At 40.3% G+C, this 23,100-nt stretch overlaps 1 protein-coding gene across 7 annotated transcripts in view; it reads right to left on the bottom strand.

Annotated features, from left to right (window-relative positions):
• The window catches only part of EVI5L (ecotropic viral integration site 5 like), a 2,636,797-nt gene that overhangs the window by 2,568,084 nt on the left and 45,613 nt on the right, over nucleotides 1-23,100 (bottom strand). Inside the window, exon 2 of one of the 7 annotated variants that reach the window (XM_044084536.1) lies at nucleotides 20,190-20,240. The exons of the other annotated variants lie outside the window; for them this stretch is intronic. The gene's annotated coding sequence lies outside the window, so the exon portion shown is untranslated. The remainder of the gene's footprint in view (nucleotides 1-20,189; nucleotides 20,241-23,100) is intronic. 7 annotated transcript variants of the gene reach the window in all.

The following is a 23,100-nucleotide window of genomic DNA, read 5'->3' on the forward strand; positions in this document are numbered from 1 at the left end:
CACAATCAAGTCTTTACACTACCTACATAATAAAAAACTCACTACAAATTATTCACCACAGAAGTATAGAGCACTCGAACACTCACCCTAGTTGTCAGCTACAGTCTGTTAGCAAGTCACCCCAGTAGTCAGCTATAGTCTGTTAACAATAATATCCCCAGCTCCTACACATATAATCCCACACACTTCTCGAACCTGCACAACAAGGCTAAAAAATGCTCCTCTCTCACATTCTCACACTCTCATCTCTTACTTTACTTACACATATTACCTCCTATCACCATACTAACCCAAGGTCAGCTCCTCACCATAGCACAGCTACTGTACATAATACACAACCTACTCCACTCAAACACTGCATACACCCAGCTCTCTTTCAGACAGCAACCAATCACCATATAGTAATAAACCCCCAATCATACATGCACTCCACTAAACCATCTTTATTGTACAAAAAGTGCATCACAAAAATCATTTAATTAATTATACATATTGTATCCAGGCTGTCACTCAGCAGAGACATACACCCGAACCCCGGCCCTTTTAACCCTTCTACAAAACCTTCACAAAACAAATACACCTCAAAATCTACCCCACCTCTCCAGAAATGCTACTGATCTACTAATACTCAATATCAATATTAGAAGTACATCAAACAAAGTCCATAATCTCCATGCTAACCTTTCCCTATACTCACAAGATGTAGTACTTATAACAGAAACATGGCTAAAACCAGACACTACCAATAATGAAATGACTGTCCCTGCTATAGTCTATTACGTAAAGACCAAATAAACAAAAAGGGAGGAGGGGTTGCAATATTATTTAAAGACCATCTAAATAGCACAACATTAGACGTACCAACTCTAGTCCTAGGTACTGCAGAGACTTTACTTTCTAACCTAAAACTTAACAGTAGAAAAACTATTAATACACTTGGATGCTACTTCCCACCTGTTAATAATAATATACCCAGGGTTGAGAACTTACTCCACTGGGCATCAGAGACACTCCCTCAAGAAACCATTATTCTAGGTAATTTCAACATTGATCGGACACCATGCAACTCAACTATTCCCACTACCCATATCAAATCTCCACGGATTTGTCCAGGAATCCAATCTCCCACCAGAACTGACAGAGCAACAGACAGATCTATCCTAAATAAGTCAGTCTGGCTGCCTGACAGCCAGAGTGTCCACTTGCCTATCTATATAATTAGACACCACCCAACTCTAGAGAAACCTACTACCTTCCAACAAATACGTAATAAAAAGAACTTCATCCCATCCAACTTCACCTCAGCACTAAAAGCCTGCAGTTGGAAACCCAACTCGCAACTCAACCTTAATGAAGCTGTTAGATCCTTCAACTCCACTTTTCTGAACATATTCAACTCCCATGCCCCTCCTAGAAACAATAGAATTAAGTCTAACTCTGGAACCTGGATGAGCAAAGAAACCAGATCTCTGCTTCATGCAAGAGATAAAGCCTGGTCCAACTGGTCTAAAGAAAAAACAATAAACTCAAAACAAACATACCTAGAACTCAGAAACAGAACAAAAAAAATGATCAGAATAGACAAAATAGACTACTATCATAGCATTCAAATGAAACACCAACATAATCCTAGATGGATTTGGACAGCTATTGATAATGTTCTTCAACCAGGGAAATCAAAGACCCCTCCCCCCCACTACTACAGACACCTCAACTAATACTGCAACCCAATTTAATAATTTTTTTTAAACAAATCCATACTTGCACTAGCAAATTCCCAAACCACCCCCCACCAATGTAGACCACAAACGCCTCACTAATGAAAACAGCTTTACCTTTCAACCAGTCTCTGTAAACTTGATTAAAAAATTGCTCAAAAAGCTAAAAAAAAACACTCTGGCCGCAGATGAAATCCCAGCAGACTTTTTAAAAATTGCTGCTGATGTAAAAGCACATCCAGTCACCATCTTTATCAACCTCTCCATCTCAGAAAAACTAGCCCCTGACCTCTGGAAGGTCTCTCATATTATTCCCCTCCATAAAGGAGGCAACTCAAAAGAACTAACAAATTACCGACCCATAGCTATACTGTGTCCCCTCTCAAAAATACTGGAGAAGTGCATTCACTTACAAATTATGGAACATCTCAACACTCAAAACTGCTCACAAACACTCAACACAGTTTCAGATCTCACCATAGCAGAACCACAGCTCTCATGTCATTCACTCACATAGTTAATGGCCATGGAAACAATGGTGAATATGTTTCCACTATTTTCCTAGAACTCTCCACGGAATTTGATATGGTTAATCATAACATGCTTATAAATGCTCTGTCAGAACTGAATCTTAGCCAGCCCACTATAACATGGTTTCATAATTACCAAACAGGGAGGCAGCAGGCAGTAAAGTGGGGCCAAGAGCTATCACCTATGCTCCCAGTAACAATAGAGGTTCCACAGGGCTCCATTCTTCTACTGCTGCTGTTTACTATATTTACCAATAACCTTTACTCCTCTATTCTCCATTCCTCAGTCATCCAGTATGCAGATGACTCTGCATTAGTCTGTGCCTCCTCTTCCCTGCAAGAGCTACGCCAACAAACTCAAGCTTCCTTTCTCTCTGTTAAATCAGGGATCACCAAACAACAGCTAATACTCAACCCAAACAAAACAAAACTTATCTTCCAACCTACGAAACATAATAACCCTGATCTCTCTGTTAACATGAAATCCAAAAAAGTCAGTAAAGGAAACCGCAACCACGCCAACACTGTAGGTGAAATGAATCGCTGAATAAAAAGTTTATTAACGTTCACAATATACACTCTCAAACGTTTTCGTCATGCAGTTGCTTGACTTCATCAGATAAAAAACTAAAATTTCAGCTCATCTTGTATAGCCTTGGTAAATTGATAAAACAATTAATCAATTAGTATTTGAAGTTTAAAATTTAAAGTGGTAAACATCCATTTTAGAGAATCCTTAGTTTCTTAAAAAAGTATAATAATTCTTATAACATTGGTATACTTTTGTGTTAATAAGAATTAACATATTTTATAAATTTCATATTTCTCTGTTAACATCATATCCCATAACAAAACTATCATATGCCCTGTTATCCACACAATACTTCTCGGGGTTGTGATTGACTGTAACATGAAATTTGATATCCATATCTCTCTCTCACGATAAAGAAAGTCCATAAAAAAAAACTAGGTACTCAATATAGAAACAGTTCTTAAACACTGCTAGGGCTACTATTGCACATACACATCTTATGTCCACACTACTATATGCCTTTCCAGTCCTCACCAACCTTAGAAAATCTGAACTAACCAAACTAGAAGCCTGCTACAACAAAATACCCAAATTCACTACCAACAGCTTTTACAGATCACACCATTGTCTAGTAGCTCACGTGGTTGGAATTTCCTCACCTACTTCTATACAATCAACTTCTCCTGTCACATAAAATTCTATATCATCCTGAGAAAACACCTTCACTTCAAAACCTGATAATTCCATAGTTCTGCATCAGAAACCTCTGCTCCACCAACAAACTTCTCCTCAAAGTATCTAAACATAATAATGCCACCGTCTCATCCATCTAGTCCAACATAATAGCCAAGCAATGGAATAAACGTCCTCCTCTCATCACAGCCACAGCCTCCATACATGAATTTAAAAAGTCCCTAAAAACACAATTGATGAACTCTTGGCTCTGTAACTGCAACAGTCCAGGTTAATACTAGAACCCCCTTCTCTCACTCTATCACTTTACCTCTATGCTTATCAATCACTCCTTCATCCCATACTTCTACACTCCTCACATCTTTTATAATGATACCCACCTGTACCACACCCCTAGTTTACTGAATGGCAGATGCTGAAATGCAACACTATCATCTGTTGAAATTAATATTTGTAAGAGATATTATATAATGTGATGCCATATGCTAAATAATGTTCATTACGGTACTGTGTGAATTCAAGCCAAGAGATTGTTATACAATGTTATATCACATGCCAAATAATTACTTGTCATTAGTGTACTGTCATTGGTAGGGCGGCCATGGTGGTGGTGTGGTGGTGCAGTGTGCCCTGCAGCAAGAGGTTCTCGGGTTCGATCCTTCCTGGGGGGTCTCTCTGTTCTGTCTCTGCATGTGTCCCCTCCTGTCCCTGTGGTGGGTCTCCGGTGCTCGGTCATCTCCTCCCCTCCTACATCCCAATGAGGGTGGTGGATCTGTCACTCTAAATTAGCCCAGGTGTGTGTGTGAGTGTTCTGGAAGGTTGGCTGGCTGGCTGGCAACTCGACAACTAAAACTCCCACATTCAATGTGCGGACAAGTGATCCGCTGGCGACACTCTCTAACCGAAAAAAGCGAAGAAGAAGAAGAAGAAGTGTACTGTCATTGGTGTACTGTACTGTGTGAATTCAGACCAAATGTTTATTATTGGTTTGTGAAAATGTTATTGTGAATCTTTTCTTCTCGGGCCTCTGCTGAAAAAGGAACCATGTCCAGTAGGATTTTCCCAGTACCCAAATGAAAATAAATAAAAATAAACAAAAATCCTTGTCTGGATACTTTTACAGGTAGACACTAAATACTGCCAGCTTCAGCAATGGGAGTTTTGCCTGGGAACTAGAAGTCAGATGAAGTGATGTCATTCTGCAAACTATTCCAGCAGTAATATTTTAGATAATATTTTGAGACGTCTCTTAGTGAGACAGAGTATTCTCTATTCTATCTTGGACCTGATGACCACAAGAACCATTCACAGCATCTGCCTTGCTCTATCAGTAAGTTTTTAGGGTATAGTATAATTCTCAGATTCGGTCAGAATATAGTGAAGCTTAGTTTAGATACTATTTTTCTTTATTTGTTTGAGATTGCCCTTCATTGTTGTTTTAAATATTTCCTGTGATTTTGAACTCTGATGTCACTGTGAATATATACTTCATATTTTCTTGTTTTTTTATTTATAATTAAATATATTTAAACATTTCATTGTGGCTGATCTTTGCACAGATATTTTAAGTTTTGAGAGTACTTGCATGCTTATTTGGTGACACTGTGTGGGCCACTCCTACTAGCCCTGCTCTTGGTCAGACTACCATTTGTACGAATATTAATATTACACAGTAAAATTGGTCACCCTTTGTTAAGTAGCTGTCGAGGAGTGACTGGTGGCAGTGGAAACTACTTTACAGTCTGGACAGAAGGGGGCATATCTAGTAAACCTGTGTCAGCCTTTCCCAGGTGTGTGTGTGTGTGTGTGTGTGTGTGTGTGTGTGTGTGTCTAAATAAAACTTCAAAGAGTGTGTGTCAGCTACTTGGGTAAGGACATGAAACACTGAGTGCTGGAGGTCTTGGCTTGGTCACTCAGCTGAGATCTCAACTCTATAGCTGTGCCAGTGGGGAGTCTTATTGTGGATCTGGAGAAAGAGTGAGAAATCAGCCCTGGACTGACTGTGGTGTGTGTGTGTGTGTGCTCTTAAGGGAAACTGCACTTGATGTAGAGAGCTGCATCTGGAAATACTGTGTGTGTACCCATTATCCTCCCAGTGAACGTCCCTTCACAGGTGCCAGTAGTGAGGATTGAGGCTCTTTGATTACTGGTCCAGTGGAGGGTTGTGACAAGGGCAACAGTGGTTTCCTTACTGGAGGCCACTTCTCAGGACAAGGGTGAAGGCTACTCTTCTGAATGTAGTCCAGACAGGTCTGCCCTGGTCTTCAGTCATCATTTGAGGAGGAGGCTGAGGTACAGTAGTAACTAGATGCCCACTTTGGCAATATGTAGCACTTTCTGGAATGGTTTGTGGAGTCATGTGATTTGGCAGGCTCCACTCATTGAGTTCTGGGAGAGTAGCTTTCCCATAATATGAACAATGCCTGCATTTGTTTTCCTCAGAGACAATCTGCCATCTAAACCAGGACAGGTCTCTATCAATCCCTATCCTTATGTTCTCCCTCCCTTACATGCTAATTTTCCATTCCATGTGCATTGCTTAATCCTACACATCACTACTTCTCCGCCCTTTGTATATCTGTATCCATCCACTGTCTTACCCATCTTTTAGGAATGTAACACAACTGTCTGCCAGAGTCTTTGTTTTGTTTGTCTGCCTTTCCCTGCTACCTGACCTTCTCCCTTTACTACATCCACAGCCATCATTCTCTACCTTTCACACCTGTGCTTTTCTATTTATTACAAAAAGGCTTCTTTTCCTGAAAAAAGTACCCTTCCTTTCCCAATACCTTTTATACCTTATGGCATCCCTTGTGCGTTTGGCTCCAAATTGCTATTTTTCCCTTTCCTATGTTTCCATCTACCTTCTTTTCTTCTCATTTATAACACTAGCATGGCTACTATACCAACCACCAATAAGTCTACCTGGTAGCTCATATGCTGCCCTTCCTGGGCTGGACAAGCTCAAGATGCACCTATATGGAGTGCATGTGAGTGCACAGCGACTTAGCCATGTCAACCTGCCTTTACTATGCTGTTTTTCATGTTGATCACACACTTTAGTGTAGCTAAGCTCACGTGTAGTGCACTACTCCAGTCAAACAGCAGCACACTGCTGCTTCTCTTTAATTATGCAGTCCTTTCCTAGCCCTGTCAGTGCTCTTCACTACTTAATACATGTCTAAATTAGCCGAGTGGCTCATCACAAACAATCTCCTCATAAATTAGGGCTGTACAGGTTTATGAATTCCAGCCAGATTTTAAATGAACTGACTACATTTGTCATTAACTCTAATCAAAATATGCTGTAATATGCAATAAGATCCTAATAGAAAAGTAAAAAATTAAATAAATAATCAAGACACTATCTGCCAGTCCTCAGTGGACTGCAAACAAAATATGCTTGAGTGTCACTCTTCAGAAATGTTGCCAGGAGATGCATACTTCTGCAAGACTAAGTACTCTGTTCTTTGGCTACTGAATGTGATCTGAAGTTTCAATTCTTCTCTGCATACCTTGGCTCTCCAGCACATTCACATACAATCAGTAGTCTGGCCAGGTATTAGAACAAACTCTTCCACTGCTTGCCTCCCCTTGCAAAAAGAAGTTTTAAGAAGCAAAGCAATTTTCAAGATTTGCTCTTCTCTATACTGTGCCTGAGGGTACACCAATCTATGTTAAAAAGTTAGCCATTCCAACACAACTAGGATACTGCAATCGTACTGCCTAGTTTCTGACCTCATGAACAACTGGCAAACTTAGCCATTCCATGGAGAAGCCAGCTAGCTTCATGGTGTCATATTCACTTAATGAAACAAGAAATTAACCTCCAAACAAAGATAAGAAGATTGTGTATATGCAATCCAAGAATGTGTGAAGGATCTTGTGACTGAGAAAATGCAAATGGAGCTTTTTAGCAGCAAACACACTTAGCAGATCTGGAGCAAAGACAGTACTAGGCTAACTGCCCTTGCGAGCCATTTTAAGCCTAGCAAGTTATCCCTTGTGAGACTCAAACCCTGTACCTTGTGTTTATAAGGCAAACACCTTAACCATTAGGCCACCCTCCCAATCCCATAATAACCACTTCCAGGATTAGAACCCGCAACCACGTACACCATCCTCAGAGTAACCTACCACTAAGCCACCTGAGATGTACTGTTCACAATCCAGCACATTAGCATACAGTATTCAAAGGAAGAACAATATATACAAAATGGCAACTTGGCATTCTAGTTCATTGTATGGCTAAGCAGCTTTTCTCAACATAAACAGAAATAATGTTTGGTTTAATTAGCATTTTGGGTACTGGAGATGCTAGTGAAGGGAGGGAGAGGTATGACAAGGCAACATCTGCTTACATATCGCTCTCTCTGGGGTGAGAGTGGGTTGCAGGCCCTGAGTTCACACTCTGTGCTATGACCAGGGATTACATAGGAAATATTTACTTGTAGTGAAGGACATGTCCTTCTGAGGGGTTTCATCACTTACAAAAGACTATGACATGCCCTCTCTAAGACCCACTGCTCAATGAAATCTCCAATGTCTACTGGGGGTGGCAGGTGCATAACAAAAATTCCGCTAATGGCTACCCGAATGAGGGCCCCATTCTGATCTGGTCCTGTCTGAACAAGTGAGCAGAATGGTTACTAGGCACAAGAAGACCCACTTGGTACTTATATGTTATGTCCTACTTTCAGCTATAATGGCATCATGCCTCTTACATGTCCCTGATTTGATTGTTAAGAATGTCACCCATTTTAGCCCAAAATTTTGCTCTGTCCATTCTAATACTTCCTAAAACTGGCAATTCTGGAAGAAAAGAGAGTGAATTATATTTAGTAAATAATGACAATAATTAGAGTTATAGACTACAACCAATTGAAATGTCAGCACCTGCTACAGCGAGTCCCAAAATACAGAGACGGAATGGCCAAAAGATCGGAGTTATATATATTAAATCTGACATGCCAGTTCTCAGAATATTCCCTTTTCTCCAAGGTATGGCAATCTTGGGGTTGGTATATGTAAGTTTGGGAGGGGCTTGCCTCCCACATTTGGGGTGCGGGGGGGGGGGCTTGCCTCCCCATGCAAAAAGAAGTTTTAAGAAGCAAAGCGATTTTCAAGATTTGCTCTTCTCCTGTGTTTTCTGTCTTTTTTTTTGGGAGGGGTCTTTTGGGATTTTGAGTGCTGATATTTCCAATATTTTAATATAGAGCTGTTCTAACAATTTACTTCACTAAATGCATGCTAATTCACATTATCTTACTATGTCAACTTCTAAAGTTAATAGCTCTAATATATATTTTTTAAAACGTGTCCCCAATTGTCCTTAATTATTTCTGGTTTTGGCCCCAATTTTTGAGGTGAAAGACTGAAACCTATTCATTGGATAGCATAAAAAATAAATAAATAATTTATGGGAGAAAGGTAGAATAATTTAAAACTGTAAGTTGATGTCTAGGATAAGTTAAGTACTAAACACTGCTTTCAGAATAAACTTCAGTTTTTCAAAACAGTATCCAGACAGAGAACATGTGAAAGCTGCCATTACTTGTAGTGATGGGTGACCTGAGGAAGGAGGAGTTACTTTTGCATTATTGACAGCATTCTCGGCAACATTCCGTTCTTAACTGAAAACATCATGCTGCCGAGAATACTGTGAAAGTATGTGTGTGAGAATGTGCGGTTGTGATACGGAGCAGTGATCAATATAGCAATAACCCACACCTGGGTGTGGGTAATGCTGGATTTACCCACGGTTGGTGTGGTTTGGTCACAAGGGCGAAGCCTGAGTTGCCAAACACAGACAACCATGGGTAAATCCAGCATTACCCACACCCAGAAGTGGGTTATTGCTATTATACAATGACATTATTTAAGAAAAAAATACTTAATTTTCTTAAATAATAGCATTGTATAATGCCTTCTTGCTGCCCTTCTGCAGCTGTCTGGTATTCTGCGGCAGTTCTGATGTACTGCGCATGTGTATGCTTACGCAGTACATCAGAGCTGTGGGTGGAAGCAATGGAGAAAGCAAGATCTCAGTTGCTTTTTACAAAGTGTCTCGCTATGTTAAACTCCTTTAACATAGCGAGACAGTGTCTAAACAGCAACTGAGATCTTGCGTTATCCGTTGCTGTAAAAAAGACCTCTACTAATGGAAAAAGTCTGGGCAACCGGCCCTTTTTCCATTAGTATAAGTCTGATTTACAACGTGCACGCTGACCAATCAGTTCTTTGTGAATGAGTGACATGTCACTCCTGTACAGATGGCTTGGCTTTGTGTCTCACTAGGTAGGCAACGTAGAAATGGTAATTTGTTACTGGGGGTATGGTAAAGTGTACTGAGAGTAAAGGAAATGTTATCTAAAAGGGGCGTATATTAAAAGGGCAGGGACACAGAATGTTAAAATGATTTAAAAATGTTTAAAGTTGTGTGCCACTTTTTTTTTAATGCCACAGTTCTCTATCGAAAATCCCTTTCCTAAACAGAGCAATTTTTTCACTTAAATCATTTAACCATTCATAGTCAACTGTGAAAGCAAAGTAAAGTGTGGTTGCGATACTACTTTAAAAAAAAATCCATGCATTTCCTCTGCTTAAGCTTTCAACGTTATTATGACGATATCTTGTTACTCCCTAAGAAGAAGAAGAAGAGTTGATTAAAACGGGAAACAGAGTTGATAACAGTATGAAACAGAGACTCAGGTTTACAACATCTAAGAATGCAGAGAAGGTTGTTAATGCAGACACACTGTGGTTGCGATAATACGCAAGTACCCATGGAGTTTTGCATAGCTTCTTATGTGGAACAGAGAAGAAAACAAGTTGAGCTCACAGCCACACAAAATGTCTGAAAAGATGAATTTATTCATTCAAGAAATTAAGTTATTAAATTAAGTTATACTGTTCACTACAAACATTCTGCATAAATCCCAAAATACTATCAAAGTAATAAAAATTACCAGAAGTTTTCATTTTAGCCAATTGTCATCAACTGACACACAAGTAATCAAAGATTCTTGTTCTACATAAATGGCATCATCCCCACATATAGGTCATTCAGTTTCTTGCTATCCCACCACCACCAAGTTAAGGGAAACAACCCATGTCAATTTTTTTCACTTGACCAAAATTTAACTTTGCATGTTAAGTGCATAACAAGATGTAGAATTATTTGTTTGGCCTAGTCTGTAATAATCAGGAATATACGCAAAACTGTAATTTGGCAGACAGGTTGTCTGCACAAATAAGCAGCTTTTCTCAACAAAACATAAATAATACATAGAAAAAAATACATACCAGCCTAGCATCCCTTTGAATGGTCACTAAAAGCATGCAAAGTACAATAAATATGGTTTTAAAATTGCCATATACCTTGGAAAGATGACGCATTATCCCTAGATTCCTCTTCCTACCATAAATATTTTAGCACACTACTGTCCTTCATTGCAGTCTTTCATTTCAGACGTCCATTCAGCTAACATGAGTTTATTACGCCAAATGAATGTGGCAGCTTAGCACAGAAGTTTAAAGCTAAGAGCTGCTAATAACACAGCCTATCTAGATCTCGTCAAGGCGTTCAACACCATCCCCCACTCTGGAATTATAGATAAACTCACTAAAAAATTAGGTATAAATTCCTATGTCACAAGATGGGTTGCCAACTGGCTTACTGAAAGAACCCACACTGTGAAAGAAGCAGACTCCAAATCAGACTTCAGACCAGTGACAAGTGGAGTACCACAGGGTTCAGTCCTGGGTCCTCTCCTGTTTGGTATCTACTTCTCTGAAGTACAGGCTAACACAGAAGGCCTTTGGCTAACTAAATTCGCAGATGACTGCAAACTAGGAGCCATAATTGAAACCCCTAACAATGTGGACATCCTACAAAAGGACCTCACTGAGACAGATGCCTGGTGTCAAAGACATGGTCTCAAGCTCAATGCCAAAAAGTGCATTGTCATCCCCTTTGGTAAAAATTCTGTACCCATGAACTACCACATGGGCGGTAGTCTACTTAACACCGAAAGTGTGATAAGAGACCTTGGGACACAGGTGGACAGTAGTCTCTCCTTTCATAATCACATAGCCAAAGTGGTCAGGAAATCCTTCTACGTGGCATACCTCATCACAAAAGGTTTCTCATCCAGAAAAAAAGAGGTCATTGTTCCCCCCTCTGTTCATCACTCATTAGACCCATTATAGAGTACAATGCCCCTTTTGGTATGTACCTCACAAGACATCTACAACAACTGGAAAGGCCGCAAAAATACCTCACAAAGAGGATTACTGGCCTCAAACAGATGCCCTACGCAGACCGTTGCAAAAAACTCCAGCTTTACCTCTGTCACATATCGCCTACTCGGAGGCGATCTCTGCCTAACATACAAAGCTATGTCAAACCCAGAGCTGTTGGACATGCTCCACTTAAAGAAATCCCAATCCCTCTGAGCTACACACTCTAGGGACCTAAACCTTGTCACCACAATAAACAGAACATGCTGGAGGGATAGATTCCTGTCCCAGAGACTTCCCATACTCTGGAACAGACTCCCTATCTATGTCAAACAGAGCTCCTCATTAGCACTCTTCAAGAAAAATCTTGATTATTGGATGAGTAATAGGAAATTCACCCCGGGGATCACTTCTGTGGTTCTGCTTGACAGGGGCACAGGAAAATAATTTTCTTGGGTGGCGAAAGCCAGGGTACATTTTTGGCTAGGCTTGTATAGGCCCTAGGGCCAATAGCCTAGTACCTACCTATGAACCTATGAATAAGCTTCATTCTGTACCTCCAGATTTTAACGTACAAACTGTCATTTTGAATAACTCACATAAACAGGAAGATCACCCTTGAAAAAGGTGGCAAACACTGCACCCAAGCAACTTTTTTCAGTATCTGCAGCAAAAAGTAAACCAGCAGCATAATTCTCTTTGCAGTAATCACTTGCCCAAGCAGTCACTTCTGATACATAATGTGGGCAAAAACACCACTAGTATACACGTACACAAGTGATTTTTGCTTTCAAAACTGCACATTCTCAGCTTAAATTTTTGCAGAACTGTCTCCTTATAACAAAATGAAACAAGTGCCTCAAAAGACTTTAAATGGTACAGGGATAATCAATGCAAATAAATCTTTTAACAGTGACATAATATAATACCACACAAACCTGATAGGTGTAGATATGTCTTCTATAATGCCATCATTTATTCTACTGTACCCCTAGCCTCTATGAGCAGTATATATTCCAGTGTTCAGCACATATCATCATCCCAAAAAAAATGAAACAAGCAAGCAAATCATTTAAAAAAAAAAAAAAATATATATATATATATATATATATATTTTTTTTTTTTAATGGTCCGAGTGCTGTAATGTGGTGGCAAGTGGCAATGTCAATAAAGGATGGATATCAGCTCAGTGGATGCTAAAATATTATCCGCAGATGCTACTACAATAATACAAACAGGTCACCATATTCCCCCAAGACAACCACTGATCTTCAAACATCTGATCAGGGAATTATTTTGGGACGCCATCTCACCTCAGCTCCAGCAAGCTTGTCAGTGAAGTACAGTTCACTGACTTGCAAAAAAACAGCAACATCGCATATGGCTTCAAGTCATCCGCTCCTATGACCTGTCTACAGTCGAGACTGGTTTGGCAAAAACCTTGGAAGTCTCAGATGTACCTATAACCAACAACTCTTATCGTACTGCTCATAATGCACTGACATGATCAGGCCTATATTAGAAGACCAAAGTTTTAAATATGCGAACACCATATGGGCGACATCATATAAGCGAATATTTAAAACCTCACAAGTGTGAACGGAGATCGCCATAAGGAATTCTTCCTTTTACTTCAACATAGTGGGATCTCGGAGTAGGTATATTTAAGTAGCGGGAGGTGTGGTGAGTGCTCAGAGCAATCCGGTAGTTTTTTTTATTTTTACGTTTTTTATTTTGCTTTCGAGGTTTTACAACTTCACTCATATGGTGTCACCCATATGGTATTCGAAGTTGTAAAACTTCGATCTTATAATATAGACCCGACATGATCACACTGCTACATCACATGTACTGAGCAATACTTCATTTTCAAATGCTTACTTGACTGAACTGCTCCTGTCAACTGCAGAGAAAATTGAAAATAAAAATCTATTACTGAAGAAAAATTGCTAGAATGCCAATCAAGTTAATTTTTTTGATAAATCCAAATATTTCTAAGATACCAGAGCCCAATTTATCCAAAAGTCAAGAAAAATCAAAGACTGTGATGACTGCAAAAAGCAGTGAATCCAGCATATATACAATGCTGAAGAATGTGATGGTAGTTACATGATCACTACTGTTCTTCTAATGCACTGGTGGATCCAGTTTCCTTCACAATCACCAGACTAAACTGAAAATAATTTTTTTTCTCTCTCTGTCCTGATCAAGGATTTCCAACAAACACTGCCTGTTTTCTTTGGGTTCTTCCTTACAAAGCAAATAAACCTGCATTTTGTAAATGTCAAATCCCTTCTGCAATCCACATGTCCACAATGTCATTCATGACTTCTGCACTGCTCTGCTCTGCATACCATGAGCAGGCTTTCCAACCCACTGTGATATCAGACACAGATACACTAAACAGGACTGGCACAAGCACTGACACCTACAGCAAACTACTGTATACCAACTCTTCTCTGGATTGTTCCCCTCCAACAGCCATTACATACTTCCAGAAAACAATCAATCAATTTTAAGGGCCACTATTACACTGAAGCATGCCTTATTTACCCTTTTATTTTCCTACCAACTATCTGTGGGCACAGCAAATGCCTTTATGGAGTTCAGATTTGCCAGGTCCACAGAATTCAATCTGTTCACTTCTCTGGAGACCTAATCATAAAAATGAATCAAAATGGATGGATTAGTGGGATTATAGATACCTTACTCACTCCTGAACTTGTGTAAGGAAACCATCATTTTCAACTTCCAGTCTTCCACCACCACACCAGTTACTAAAATATGTGGAACGTGCCTACCAGCTCTTAACAAATCAAAGAGAAAGCCTTCATCTAGATACCATCTCATATCTTCCAAGACACAAAGGATCACAGGAGTTACAAGGCAAACGAGAGGCAAAGCCATATCCACCTTGCCAGTACCCACCCTTAGGTCTACCCTCTCTTTCTGTGGAGGACCAGGCCAATCATACCAGGGGAAATTTATAAACACTCACACCCAGTTAACTCTTTTTTTAAAGGCAGACATTTTGTCAGACTGCTTAATGTGGGGAGGAGTTTTTTTCCATAGAAGGGGTAGGATCTGTGTGACAACTCCAACTCTACTTTATCTCTCCTCTTTGACTTATTCATTTGTTGGAGTAGATTTGGATCCCTGGCCTTAGGATTAGCTGGAATGTTTAAACCACTCAAGCTCAAGCAGACTTGAATCCTCAACCCTCTCCAAAGCACTTCATTTACAACCTAGGTTATGGAAGTAGTCACATTCCTTTGCTACCTTACCTCCTGTAGCCACACTTCCATCTTACCCCCATCCATACGTGCTGAATTTTCCTGGCACTACACCTTGTCGCTCCTATGAAGAAATGAACAATTCACTCAGTAACTCTATTTGAATTTGATCTTTATCAGTTTCAAATCCTAACTCCAATACCTTCAACACACTTGAACATATTAAGTTTGCTCTGTTTCATTCCCCATGTTATGTCTTTTCAATGTCTCTCTCTCTCTTGGACTACTTTGCCTGTAAAACAGGCACCGTTACCTTTTCTATGACATCAACACAGACAAGTGTGTCATACAGTCTTCCCCCATCCTTCTATAGCTTGTCTTTTTCCTTTTGATTACCATACTGGCTGAACAGTGACAGAAAGACAGATAAAGCAGGTCATCTCCCCAGGAAGCGGCATTCATGACATATACTGAAGTTAACACATATAGCAGAAGCCCCTTTACCCTCTGCTTACAAGTTTAGTACATTAAATTAAAACCAGCACTACTAAATGTTCAGACTCCTATCACACAAAAAAGTATGGGCACAATATAAAAAAGAAAGCACTGCTAGCTTAGTATACATAGTTAAATATGTAGCACTGTATTTATGAAGTACTAGCCAAAAACAATCTGAATTAACACTAGCACTCTACAGAATTTCCTTAAAACTGATCTTGACAACCTTGATAATCACACAACTGCAATACTGAATATAGGTTCATAGGTGTGTACTAGGCTAATGGCCCTGGGGCCTTTACAAGCCTAGCCCATAGGATTACCCTAGCATAGTGCCACCCTATCTTTGTTCCCAGTGCCTCTGTCGAGTAAAGCCACTGGAGTGATCCCTGGGATGAATTTTCTATTTCCCATCCACTCATCAAGATTTCTCTTTGAGAAGGCCAGTGAGGTGTTCTGCTTGTCATGTATGGGAAGTCTATTCCATAGCATGAGCTTTCTCTTGGTTATGAACCTGTCCCACCAGCATGTTCTGTTGAGTGTGGTAATGAGGCTGAAGTCTCTGGAGCGTGTGGTGCAGAGGGACTGGGATTTCTTTAGACGTAGCATTTCTAACAGAGTTGGGTCAGATATTGCTTTGTAAGTCAAGCAGAGATCACCTCTAAGAAGGCAATATGAGACAGAGAATAGTTGGAGTTTTTTTAGTCTGTCCATATAGGGCAAATGTTTAAGGCCTAGGATCCTCTTTGTGAGGTACGTTTGCGGCCTCTCAAGTTGTTACAGGTGTTTAGTGAGGTGCATGCTAAATGGGGCATTGTACTCAATGACTGGCTTAATGAGGGAAGAGTAGAGGGAGACAATGACCTCTTTCTTCCTGGATGCAAAATCCTTAGTAATGAGATGTGCCACATAGGACTTTCTGACCACATTGGCAATGTGGTGGTCAAAAGAGAGGTTGCTGTCAACCTGTGTTTCCAGATCTCTTATAACACATTCTGTGTTCAGTAGACTACTATCGATGTAGTAATTCATGGGAACTGGGTTTTTCCCCAAAGAGGATGGCAACACATTTTTTAGCATTGAGCTGGTTCTGACACCAGTCGTTGGTCTCAGTGAGGCCTTTCTGTAGAATGTCAACATCACTCGGGGAGTTAATAATAACTTGCAATCACCTGTGAACTTCAGCCAGAGTCCCTTTGTGTTGGCCTGGACTTCAGAGAAGTAGATACCAAACAGGAGAAGACCCAGCACCGAACCCTGTGGGACTCAACTCGTGACTGGTCAGAAGTCTGACTTGGAGTCAGCTACTTTCACACTGTGGGTTCTACCTGTGAGCCAGTTTGCAACCCACCTAGTGATATAGGGGTCATGATCAGAAATTAATTCATAATCATCTACATCTGCATCTGAGGATGTTCTTTATAGCATGCCTTCCAGAGGAGAAACCTACTGCAAGTGTACCTAATATAGGGTGCAGCTTACACCATGCAGAATACATATACAATGTATATTTACCTTAAAGTGTCTCTGCATTGCCTAGAAGCCTATGGTGATGCAGTGAAGAATGTGCCCAGTAAGGAAGGCACCACAGTCCTGGTCATAACATGAAAGAGGCTAATGCATGATGACAAGGTACTCTCCAAAAATAATCAGATATGAAATATTCCATGTTCATATAATAAAAATTAGAAAAAAGCAGGTATGCATCAGGAAGAATTTGTAACAGGGATAAGCATGCGTGTATATATATGTTGCTACCACCCTATCTAAAATGCTTTGTACTTTACCATTAAGCATTACTAAAACATAAGTCATACACAAATCTACAAAACATGTAAATATTGTTATAAAAAGCCATAAATGGTGTCCAGATTGTAACTGAAAAAGGTGTGTCATCCTGTCCATTTACCTAGTTATCAAACTGAAATAAATAAAATAAATCTTCATACATCTGACCGATTTGTGTTCCAGGCTTTCTGCCCTCCATCTCACTAAGAGTTGGGCATACCCACTGTCCTGCAAGGCGTTAGTATATGATAATTCATAAGCATCTCACCTGCAGCAGCAATGAACAGCACATCATAGACCTCAGCAGGTTTCCCCTGACTAAAGCCACTGTCCATTACCTGACATATCTTATGATCTGCATTTACTTAATCCAGCTGTACAGATGCAATATTGCCAGAGGCTGCACAATCTGCTACAGAGGCTTATCTGGCTGGCTCAGTAATAGACAACATATTGATGGATGTCTAGCTTGCAGTGGCTGTGGAATCTGTAACTGCAGTCCCAGGTTGGCTTATCATACTGTTGGCATCATACTATTGGCATCATCAGTGTAGACAGCAGATGCTAGATATGTGGAATGTGATGCGGAGTGGCTACCACCTGTCACAGCAACTGACTCCAATAGCAGAGCTCACAAGGTTATATTGTCTGCCCTTCACTCATCAAAGCCAGGTGATGTCAATGTCCACACTGTTTGGATTTGCAGACTCCCATGTGCTGGAACTATAATACATGCTAAAGCCCAAGCACCAGCTGTGGAATCTTTCATAGTTTCATAGTTTAGTACTAGGCTAACTGCCTTTGTGGGCCATTTTAAGTCTAGCCAATTACCCCAAGTGAGAATCAAACCCAGTACCTTGTGTTTGTAAGGTAAACACCTTAACCATTATGCCAACCTCCCACTCACAATGTCAAACCATTGCACACAGATAGGCAAGAGAGGCACACTGCTGCAGAGGATATATTTACACACACACACTCACACTGACAGAATTTCCCTTACTGAGAGTAGAACCCTTACCTATCTAGTTATACACACTATACACTATGTACTTATCGCATGCGCCACGCAGCTTATATTCACCATACAAATAAAGAAAATAATGAATGGCTCATTCAAAGATGCTCACAACAGCCTGCCACCCATACAGGTGTGCAATGGAGCAGAATAGCAGAGCTCCTGTGCCTGTTATTCCCTTTTTATTCACATCCTGGGAACCTGCCATGCAAGGAGTATAAATAAGCTGCATGCCACTTATGCACAGTGCAGGAGAATCTAAGCAAAAACAACAAAAACTAAACATAGACTGACCACATTGCATTTCTCCTCATAGCAGTAGGGCCATGCATATTTCTATATTTGAATTATGGTCAACTGGGCCAATGATGTTCTGCTTCAGCATCCAGTCCTTAGGAGTCTTTTTCAGTCTTCATGCCATATGTCTTTGTCCCTTCTGTACCACCAAGCCATCAAACAGCTATGGCTGCCACTGCATTTACATCTGTAATAACCTATCTCATTTTGTGCCCCTGCTGGAAACCTTATTAGAATGAATGGCATGAAGGAAGCTATAATTCTCTACCTTGGAGATGTTTACCCTCCATTTATCTGTTTCTTGCCATAATGCACCTTTTAAGTAATGACTGTCACTGATGTATAGGGAGTCCTGGATGTGGCCATAAAAGCTCAGATACAAAGCCAAATAATGCATTGCTGAAGCTAGACTACCAGGGTACAAAATCAATCAAGGAATCAGATAATAGAGTTTTATTTTTTGCAGCACTTTTCAGGTTTGTTAGTGTAAAAGCTTGCATGACGGTACAGTTCTGAAATGTTGGATCTTCTAAAAATGTATCCTATTCACTCACAGCCTGCACTGAAATGAGTAATTACGTTGTGAGGTGCACAGCAGTGGCCCATCACCAAATGCTTAACATTTCTATCAAGTCTCTCCCACCAGCCATACATTTTGTATTCTGTTTAAAATAGCTCCAATCTCATGAAGAAATGTGTACTTTTGCCTTCTTCAGTTGTTTATAGTCTATAGCTTTATATGGGTGACATCTCCACAACTGCACACAAGATACTTTTTCATATGCATCTCAATATACCATCAATCTTCCCTGCTGCATTCTCACACTGCTTGTTTACCTTTAGGTCATATGAGCTGTAATGCACAGATCCTTTTCCACTTACACCGTTTTCCTGATTCCCTTCTGCTATGCCCTTCTTTCAAAGACTTTTGTTTCTTCATGCATTTCTTTGCTTTTCTCATGTAATTTATTTGAACATGTGTTGACTCCTCTGACAAATCTTGCCAGATTCCTTTTTGTCCTTTCTACACATTCTTGTACATTAACCCTACCAAATGTAGTTGTTTTCCTTACACATCTTATACAATGTCACTTGGTAGTGTTCGAAAGACATGCGTACGTAAATGGGTGTGCCTTCGTTGAAGGTTGGGCATCAAGCTGGCACCTCGGCGTTTCATAAAAAAAATCTACTGCCAATTATTAGCGGACCGGAGTTCCGCTGTGGCGACCTCTTACCGGGAAAAAGCCGAAAGACAAACAACAACAACTTACGAGTGAAAATTATGAAATAGCACTTGCTCATTGGTAGCCCACTAGTAACCATACCTTCATCAGAGTCCTCAACTCTTTCTTAATCAACTATCTTAGCTGCTCAGTGAAAGAACTCCTATTAGAGTCACCTAGCATGAGCTCCAACTGTAGAACCATGTCTTCTTAGATCTTCTCTATGTATCACTCCAAACTGTGCAAAACTCATTCCTTTGTACTCCAGGATTTTCCTTACACTCAAAGTCAGTATGACAAACTAGGCTTTTTCACAGCTTCTGTCTTGCTCCCTCAGTTGTGAGGCCCTGTTTCAGACTTCAGACATCTTAACCTCGTCTAACTACATTTTAAAATGGTTATGCATTTATTTACTCACGTTTGTTTACTGGAAGGGTGCAACTGAATAAGGTCCTTCTTCAGCAGAGGCCTGAGGAGAAAAGCTTCATATTACATATACATGAATGAGCAAGAGTAAAACATACTATACAACACACAGGACAACATAATTTAATAGATGATCACGATGTTTTACACACTATGGGTGTGTAAGACCTACCTATAAAGCAGGCGTACTGCAGAGTAAGTCACACCGAGAGCAAGTCTTTTGGAATCAGGGCATATAAAGTATTTACAGCATATTAAAGTTCAAACATGTTTACTGAAAATAGTATATACAGCATGTAAAACTCTCATACATCAGCAGAACATTCAGCATTACTTTATGGTGTACAAAGCAAGTAAATCTCATAGACATCAGTAGAACATACAGCACTATTTGCGTGTATGTACATATTCTGACTTTCATTTTAGCATACACACAGCAAACAAGGCACATACATATTTCATCCAAACAGTTAAGTTCATTTGAGGCCTGTAACCAGGGGATTACTACAGTAAAAGTCTGAGCACTTTGCAAGATATGTTTGATTTGACTGAGTGGGAACGAGACTTAACAATTGGGTTGGCAAAAGGGTAAGACTGTTTTAATAATGGACATGATTAATATGAGACTGTAAATTAAAAATTACATTAGATTTGGCATAAGAATGCGTCTTATTAAGGGGGTTGTTAAAGTGCATGACCATTTTCTTGAGAGGTACAGATATCTTAAACTGTAAATAAAATGAGATATTTCTGGTATCTGCTAAGACATAGTTCCACAGTTTAGCAATGAATAGAGTACAGGTAATCTCCATTTTGATTTATTTTTGGTTTCTGAGTGAGTAGTGAATGTCGGTTAGCTTGAGTTTAATCAATTCTTCAAGGATTCGAGGATGAATCCCAACATGCCTGACAGTCTCGGTGAGATGATGATGCACAGCTAAACCCAAACATTGCAAAACCAAAATAATATGACCAGCTCTCGCTCCACTGGTGTAGAAAGATACAGCTCTGATTACTGTACACATGACCTGAATTTGACTGATGGTCCAGGCCTCTGCTGGAGCTTGCATGGGGAGAATGGGCTCGGCTATTCAATGGGTGAGGCAGACCAAAGTCTTCTAATTTAACAATGCCTTGTAGAACTGGCAGGAATGCAAAGGTCTTCCCAGGAATGGGCATTCAGCCACAAAGTCACAGTCTCAATAGCGTTCATCATGGGTACATCAGAGCATACACTTTCACAGGGAGGGACCAGTGGCTCATTCACTACTGCAGGTTGTTTACATACACACACACACACACACACACACACACACACACACACACATACACACACACACACACACACACACACACACACACACGTGCGCGCGCACACATAGATACGTATACATACAAGGGATGGGTTGGGCCCTTAATAAACATGCCTTGATAGCTAGAATGCTGGTGAGGGCATAAACCACTGTTAAGGCTGCCTATATGGTGTCTTCAGCTGGCCAGACTTTGCCATCACAGGAGAATGAAAGCTCTTGAATAACAGTGTGATTACTGATGGTCAGCAGGCACAGCATGAATAGGCATGTTGGAAAAAAGGCCAGCAGCATACACACAGAAATACACTAAATGTGCACTTCAGAATCTGACTTTTCACACACACACACACACACACACACACACACACACACACACACACACACACACACACACACACACACACTGGTAACTGCTAGTGCACTTCCAACAAGGACAATGAATCTCCACCCCACCCCACTCCAACTCAACTGAGCTTTGTGCATTTCAGAGTAAGGTGCATTGCCATTCCCCGAAACATACAACTGTCTTTAACAACTGCCACAAACAAAATTAACCAGTCCCAGAATAAAACACTAGTCTACTCCAACTATAAAAACAGAAAAAAGGGATAGATTTGTCACACAGCACTTAACCCTTCCCTGGAACAAAAGACTAAACGTCCTCTTCAAACAGCTGAGAACAAAACAGCCAACCTCATTTTATTTATATTTAACACTATGTTGAGTGGTTAGTCCCACTAGACTAATGACCCCTTAGGTGCTTAAACAATAAGAAGTTATGTACTTACCATAATGTTCCATGTGAGTTGTTACTCTCGCCTTCATTATTACTGATGGGTCCAGAGCCGAACATCGGCTCCGATTCGGCCAAATAGCAAAGCTCGAGGTCTCGAACAGCTCGAGGCCAAGCCCTATCCCACAATGCACCACTACATTCCCCAAATCTTGTTTGCTGTCAACCAGAGAAGAAAACCTATCCCAGATTTCGAGGAAATCATATATCCAGGGTAAAAGGAAACGTCTTCAAGAAAACCAAAACCTATCAAGTGAAACCTCTCATGCTTCCAGACGTAGGAAGGGGGTAGGAGGGAGGGTCATAATAATGAAGGCGAGAGTAACAACTCACATGGAACATTATGATAAGTACATAACTTCTTAATGTGAAGTTGTTCAATCTCGCCTTCATTCTTAATGATGGGTAGCATCCCCAGCACCACAATCTTGGGTGGCTCACGGGAGTACCTGTTTCAGGACAGCAGATCCAAATGAAGCTCTGTCCCTAGAGGCCTTGTCCACTTCGTAATGAGATATAAAAGTATGTGGATATGACCACGTAGCAGCTGCACAAATAGAATCTATACGTAGCCTGGTCAAGAAGACTGCAGAAGTAGAAACCGCCCTTTTAGAATGAGCCTTGATCTTGTTCTGTAATGCAATACCTGCTTTACTGTAGATAAATGAGATACAATCAGAGAGCCATTTCGATAAGATAGTTTTGGACACCCCCGGTTTTTTAAAAACCTTTTTTCTTTTTTTAAAAAAACCCTTTTTAAGAAGGGAAAAAAGGAACCCAAACAGTGAAAACAGCCC

Source organism: Protopterus annectens, chromosome 9.part0 (assembly GCF_019279795.1).
Source record: "Protopterus annectens isolate FY-2018-M chromosome 9.part0, PAN1.0, whole genome shotgun sequence".
In the NCBI taxonomy this organism is placed as follows: Eukaryota; Metazoa; Chordata; order Ceratodontiformes; family Protopteridae; genus Protopterus; species Protopterus annectens.